At 38.8% G+C, this 6,674-nt stretch overlaps 1 long non-coding RNA gene across 1 annotated transcript; it reads right to left on the reverse strand.

Annotated features, from left to right (window-relative positions):
- Positions 1–534: 534 nt before the first annotated feature.
- LOC136007442 (uncharacterized) lies at positions 535–5,912 on the reverse strand. The gene is made up of 2 exons (XR_010609713.1): positions 5,823–5,912; positions 535–578 (listed from the first exon to the last, which is right to left on the reverse strand). It is a non-coding gene; the product is annotated as an uncharacterized LOC136007442 (long non-coding RNA).
- Between the last annotated feature and the right edge of the window lie 762 nt (positions 5,913–6,674).

The following is a 6,674-nucleotide window of genomic DNA, read 5'->3' on the forward strand; positions in this document are numbered from 1 at the left end:
TCTCCCAAAGCAAATATTCTTTTGCCATTAAGAAAAACAATAACCTGGAAAAGGCACCAACAAAGAGATAGTATGGAATTAAGATTAGCCTTTTGCTCTTCCAAGATTGTTGGAAGTAGCACTCTTCCAGCTAGGAAACACAAATTTTATGGCAATAATATCTTGACTACTCAAACACTTTATGCTTACAGATTATGCAATTTTATGGGGAAGAGAGTCCACAATAATTATTGTTTCTGTTTAAATCCCCTCTCCCTTGAAAATGGAAAAGCTGCCTAACTGAACCCTACTAGAGGAGGCACCCATCATATCCTCTAGCTGTCCCTTAGGATCACCTTCACACCTCTTTTGCAGCCCATCATATATTATTCTATGCTGTGCTCTCCTGCCTACCACTGCAGCTATAGACTGCAAAAGCACCACACTTTACAGTTGTCAGTGTCAATGGCAATAAATTCTGAGCCACTCAGTATTGACAGGTACCTTCAGTCACACAGAAACAGCAAAGCATCACCAGTTGGCCCAGCTTTCCTCACCTCGCACACCACTGTTTGCCATTCACCCAGCTTCCATTACACCTAGACAAAGCAAAAGCAGTTTAGTAGCTGCAGGTAGACAACAGGAATTGTCACAAGTCTGGGTGCAGAAAGAGTTGCATCTCATCAGTATGTACCATTTAGTTATTTTATCTTTTTCCAATGTTTGAGTGTCACTGTTGATGCTCTAGAAAGGTAGATAAAAGAGAACAATCCGAACTCTACTTAATGATCTTCTATTAATGAATAAAAGATCTGGTCTACGGTGTGCTTTTTAAAATTTAAGTTTTAATTTTTTTAAAATAACAGAAATTATATTAGAACAACTTCTTTGTACTGAGAAAGTCGGATTCATAGTTATAATCTGCGTCTGTAATATTGGGAAATAAATAAGCAGTGCATGTGGAAGACACCAAGAGCCTTGCACATTTTTTACTTTTATCAGTAAAAAAACCCAGCAACTTCCCTCAATATCTCTTGGGTCATACAGTGTCTGTATTGAGGCCATCATATGTTGTTTCTTCTTCTGTGATGTTGAGGTTTTCTTTGGGGTGTGGGGTATGCAAAGAGGGAGAGGGAACAGCATTTAAGAAAGAATTGTACAATTGAGACTCCATCCTCTAGCTGTCAGTCAGAAACTCCCAGGCAACAAATTGTGCATCCAAGACACTCAATTTTAAATGAAGAGTTAATTACTGGGTTTATTTTTAAAGGATGGGGAGGGGGGAGAGGGAGGAGAAGCCAAAAAGCAACCCATGGATATTCCAACTTTCAGTAATTAGATATTGAACCATAGTATGATTTAATGCATCCTATTCCTGTTCCAGCCTGGTCACGTGTTCTTGAAGAGATTTATATGAAAACTGGTACATAATCATCAGCAATTTGTCTTCATCTGTCAAAACCCATACAAGTCTCATCCACATCAAGAGCAATCTCTCCGTAATTCTTTCTGGATGTGCAGCTGACAATTGTCACGTTCTGAAGCTTTAAACAGCATAAAGGCTTCACTTGATACTCTATCTAATGGGTTCACATAGTCCTGCATTTACATTAATACTTACTGCTAATTATTGTTGTCAATACAGTACAAGTAAATGAATTGTGGGATTCATCTGGATTTCTGAGCGAGGCTAACGTTTCATAGCGGTGTCTTAAAGCTTCAATACACCCCATGAAGTTTTATCAGACTTATGCCATACAGCATAATGGAAATAAAGGCCAGAGGCATTAAAAATATAGTCCCATACTGTTCTTTGAAAAACTAGCTCTATGATCACGTTATAGCATTGAATGTAACTTTGTAATTCAAATATTTTTAGTTTCTGTCTGTGTGCATGAGTGCATTGATAAGATAGTGAAACATAAAAATGAGATTAACCGAAAAGCTTCCCTGTATGTGCAGCTATGCAAGTTGAAAAGATCAAAATCAGCAGCAGGGCTAAAGCAGCCAAAAAAGAAAATCACAGTTTGTGAAGGTCTTATGGGAAGATTATTGTATTGCCTCCAATACAGAAGAGGTACAGATCTGCTTTAAACTGATTCCAAATCCATTTGAACTTCACAATATTTTGGAATGATCGGGTTTGCTCCATTTTACTGTAAGAGCTCATCTTTAAAACACATATCCTAAATAATAGGGTTTCAGAGAGGCAGAAAATACCAACTAGTCTACCATAATTTCCCTGGGCTGAATCAGCCTTTCCCAATCCAGTTTTCCTGAGAGCCACCTGCCACTGAAAATACTCAATCGTGCGAGTTGAGCAGCATTCTCCAGCAAGTCCCCGTGCCACAGCATGCACTACCTGTGACTGATAGCTGTGGATCATGGACATGTCAAAGCATGTTATCCTACCTAAGATGCTATGCTGTGGTAGGGTAGACTCAGTGGGACCTGGATATTTATAGGAGGTGGTAGCAATCAGAGATACAGCTGATGACTTAAACCAAGCTTAAGGAAAGTTTAGCAAGTCAGGCCACATTTAAAGAAACCAAGTAAAACTCACAACACACCAAGATCTTAAATCAAAGCATGCATGTTAACCAGTATTTTGTGCCAAATTCAATGAAGTTCAAGTACTAGCTTTCATCCAATTAGCTTTTTCTTTTATCTCTCATTTTTCCCCACTCTAGTCCCTAAATCCTGCAACAGATATCTATTAAGTGGTTAATGGCTGACATGCTTTCAGCTAGAGGTAGCTGTGTCAGGTACATGTTACTGATCCTCATTCAGATTTCACCTACCAGCTCACCTTAAGAACATTTCAGATTTAAAGTTCACTTGCATTAAGTTTATTTATGCACGATTGTCTGCTGAATGCATTACTGCAGTAGAAAAACGAGTGATCGAAACAGAAGAATGATTTTTAACTCTTCTCAAGAAACACTGCAGTCTGCTAAAACCATTCTGCTGAAGTACTTCTAATCCTGAGAGGTTCACAAATAACAGGTTTTATTCTCTACACTCACAAGTGGCAAGGTGGTTAGTTTTCAGATTTAATCTCTCCAGCAAGGTCATTTTCCCTAGTGATTCAGCACTTTGGCATTTCATTTTCTCTCTAAAAAGGGAGAAACAAAGTCTAGTAGGAGCACACACAGAGAAATTTTGGAGACAAGATAAAGAAGAAAAGGGTCAGATGCTTTACATTGCGCCCAAGAAATTATTATACTGACCGGTTGCTTTATTTAGATGTAGTGCAGACAGCTTGCTCTTTGTCCATTAGAACTGTCTTGCTCTTAATTACATTGACTTCTGAAAGTTTTGATTAATTACAACACAGAGCAAAGGTTTTGAGCGGAGAGATGATGATGTCAAACAACAGCTACTGATCCTGACCAATTTAGGTTAGTGCTTACAGCATTTTGTGTCCCATAATAAAATAGAGACAAAGCTGTCACCAGCAGGACTGTAGATGCTATGGAGTATTTATACTGATCAAAGAGGTTCACGATAGTAGAAGAGTAGCAATTCATTTTTTTATTTTAATTGAAACTGAGTGAAAAGAAAGAGACAAATAATAGATTTTTGGTTCTGCCATTGAAATGAAAATAAATTAAATTAAACACACATATTTAATAGTGAGATGAAATTTTCCTCCCCCCCCCCCAATTTTGGAAAAATTCATTCTCCATGTGGAGATTACTTTGGTTCCCTCAGATGTTTGGGAGCCTATGTAAACTGCAGGCAGTCAGATGCTTTGCCTCTCTCCACCTCATTTCCATCAAAGCCCTCAGTGGCTTTCAGAAGTTGGTGTTCGTACTTTCTGATATCTATGGCACTATTATAAAAAATTATATGCTTTCCTGAGTTGCATAAGAAAAAAAATTTCATTCAATTCCCTAAATAGCCATAGAAGGTTTACATGTCCTTGAAAGCATCACTTAAAGTAGGATTCATTGAAACCTAACTGATAGTCAAGCTTTTCAATGGCTTTGGGAAGCCAACAGAAGAAAATTGAATTGCCCTCTGCAAGGGTTGCTGTCTCTCCAGTAACTATAGATGGAAGCTAGATGACAAGGTTAGACTGCATGCATAAAGTTAGAGGACCTGTGTCTCTCTGCCTCATTTTCTACACCTTTAATTTGGTAAAGGCAGCAATTCCCAGGGCTGCTATATGAGGCCATATTCATTAACATTTCAAGTCCTCCTACTAATGACAAGTATAGGTGAAAGATTTAAGAGTGACACTCCTGCTTCTTGACTGATTTTGCAGTGCTGATGTGTGTGGCTTCTTAAATCACTGTTGCAGCCATTCCCATCTTTTCTGTGCATAGGGGGATTTTTCAAACCCCTGCATAGTTTCTGGTAATCTTTTTGTCTTTTACCTATGTATCCTACTCCTTTGAAATCACTACAGTGATAAAGTTCCATTTAAATACCTCCTAGAAATATATATACTCAGATATTTTTCCCTGTTAATTAGATATTGGTATTTTTTATTGTGTATAGTTTTAGCACTACAAGTTGTGTTGCAAACTGTAACCTGCAGTACCAGTTTCACAAACTGAAATGTGTCTATTTGAGTTAGCTTTATACGACATTTTTCTTTGTCACTTATCTTGTTACCACATCAACCTGCAGACAAAATCTTAGTGGGAATAGACTGTAGTACTGTTAACTCGGGCTTCTAAATCTCTCTGCTTGAATTTCAAGCTCTGATTAAATCTGAACTACTCCCCAACTTTTAAACTCCTAGTGGGAAGCAGGTCAAGTCGGGAAGAAAACAGCACCTCAGGAGAGCATACATCAGCAGTTTTGGGGGTCAGGCAATATAACACAAGAGACACAGAGAAAATTCAGGAGTCAGCTCATGATGTATTGCTTTCCTTACTGTCTTTGAAATGGGGCTCTTTCAAGAGCAATACAGTGATATATTGATGCTGCTTCTTCCTCATCCACCCCACCAACTCCTCTCTCCAGATCTGCTATTACTCTTGATATGAAATAGATCCTGCACTATTTCTAAAACAGTCTCTGGCCACTGGGATATCCTTTCTGAGTTTACTTTAGGGAAAGTTCACCACTAAGAGTTCACTGGATTTTAGGACCAAGCAGTTACAGGACACTGGAAAAATTAAGTATAAGTGGTATCTTGATGAGAACCACATCTTGAAGACCTTGTAAGCAGTTACCTTCAGGAGAGGCATCCAAACTTCATATTTCCCACCTGTACTTGGTCAACAAACATTAAAGGAATAAAATCAACACATAACCCTATCTGCTCTTCAAAGGCTACACCTCAGAAACCAATTACAGAGAATTAGAGGGCTCATAGCAGTGTCAGTATGGGTAATCAAACCAAGCAGCACTAAGAAGAAAATAACCTCCGATAAGCACCACATGAAAAATTATATTCCCTACTTCGTCATAGTCACATCACTTTCCAATCTTTCTTACATTTAGCATTAAACAGAATACCTGATGTTACATATACTATCTGCATACAGAAACACCTGTGCAGAGAGGCAACCACAGAGGAACACATACAGCCAATGAGTCAGCAGAAGTAACTAATATGTATGCAAGGACATCTAAGCAAAAGAACTCAAACTTCTCTGCAATGAAACCTTCCCCTCACTGCACAGGATTTTACACCTGACAGTAAAGCTGTGAACATCTTCTGAAAATTAAGAGGTCCAACCCCTCATGTGCAGTCTTAGTTATAGCAACAAATTTTGCAGTTTAATTACAACCATCAAATACCATTGCAACAAGCAGTTCAATGAAAACCAAGACAATTAAAGCTTAATTATTTATGACTTTAACAAGTGAATAACAGAACTTACCTCTCTTCTGTCTTTCCTTGCACAGACCTTTCCTAGCATAACACCCACCAACTTGCCTTCTCTTCCCCCTTCCTTTTACTAGGGGACAGAATGGGCTATTTAGAGGCCTGCCCATACTGATTGCTTGAGTAGCTATTTTCTCCTGGCTGCCACGTGGGTGTTACATGCTGCAGTTATGTGCAACAGCTTGCACCTGTTGTAACAAACAAGCCAACTTTCCATCCTTTTGGTAAGTTTGTACAATCTCTTCTGCCTTCTCTCCATAGATAATAGGTTTATAACAGAGAACAACACTGAAAGCACCAAAGGATGCCAAGTCCTCAGGAGTACCGAGTCAGAAATTCTTGAACGACTGTGGAAGGGCAGAAAATGAGGTTTTCCTCATGGCAATGATCTTTAAATTACTGCTTTAATTAAACATTTCCCAACCTGAATCCAGCAGCTCATAAGCAGAGATAGGGGTATATATTTCAAAAAGAGCTGTGCTGCAGCTGTAGCAGAAGAGTAGCCTTTCAGTTTCCTGTGCTGTGGGTTACTTCGTTTCCTATCTCTTCCTAATAGTTAGAGTTTAATTTGTTTCCATCCGTGTCCCCAGAGAGGCAAACTCGTCCTTACCCCACTTCATTTCTAGAGTGAGGCAAACCTATCTGTAGCACTTTAGAAACCCTTTTCCTTTTCTATGAAGTTTCTGCAGTGACTTTGTATCCTTATCTCATCTGTCTTGAGCCTCTTCTCGCTAACATCTATGACAGTTCTTTAAAAAACTTATTCTATCCCTATCAATACCTACCTTCAGTGTCACACTTTGTAACCACTGTAACAAAGACAGCACAAATGATGAGGCTCCGGAGA

The sequence above is a fragment of the Lathamus discolor genome, chromosome 1, assembly GCF_037157495.1.
Source record: "Lathamus discolor isolate bLatDis1 chromosome 1, bLatDis1.hap1, whole genome shotgun sequence".
Lineage (NCBI taxonomy): Eukaryota > Metazoa > Chordata > Aves > Psittaciformes > Psittacidae > Lathamus > Lathamus discolor.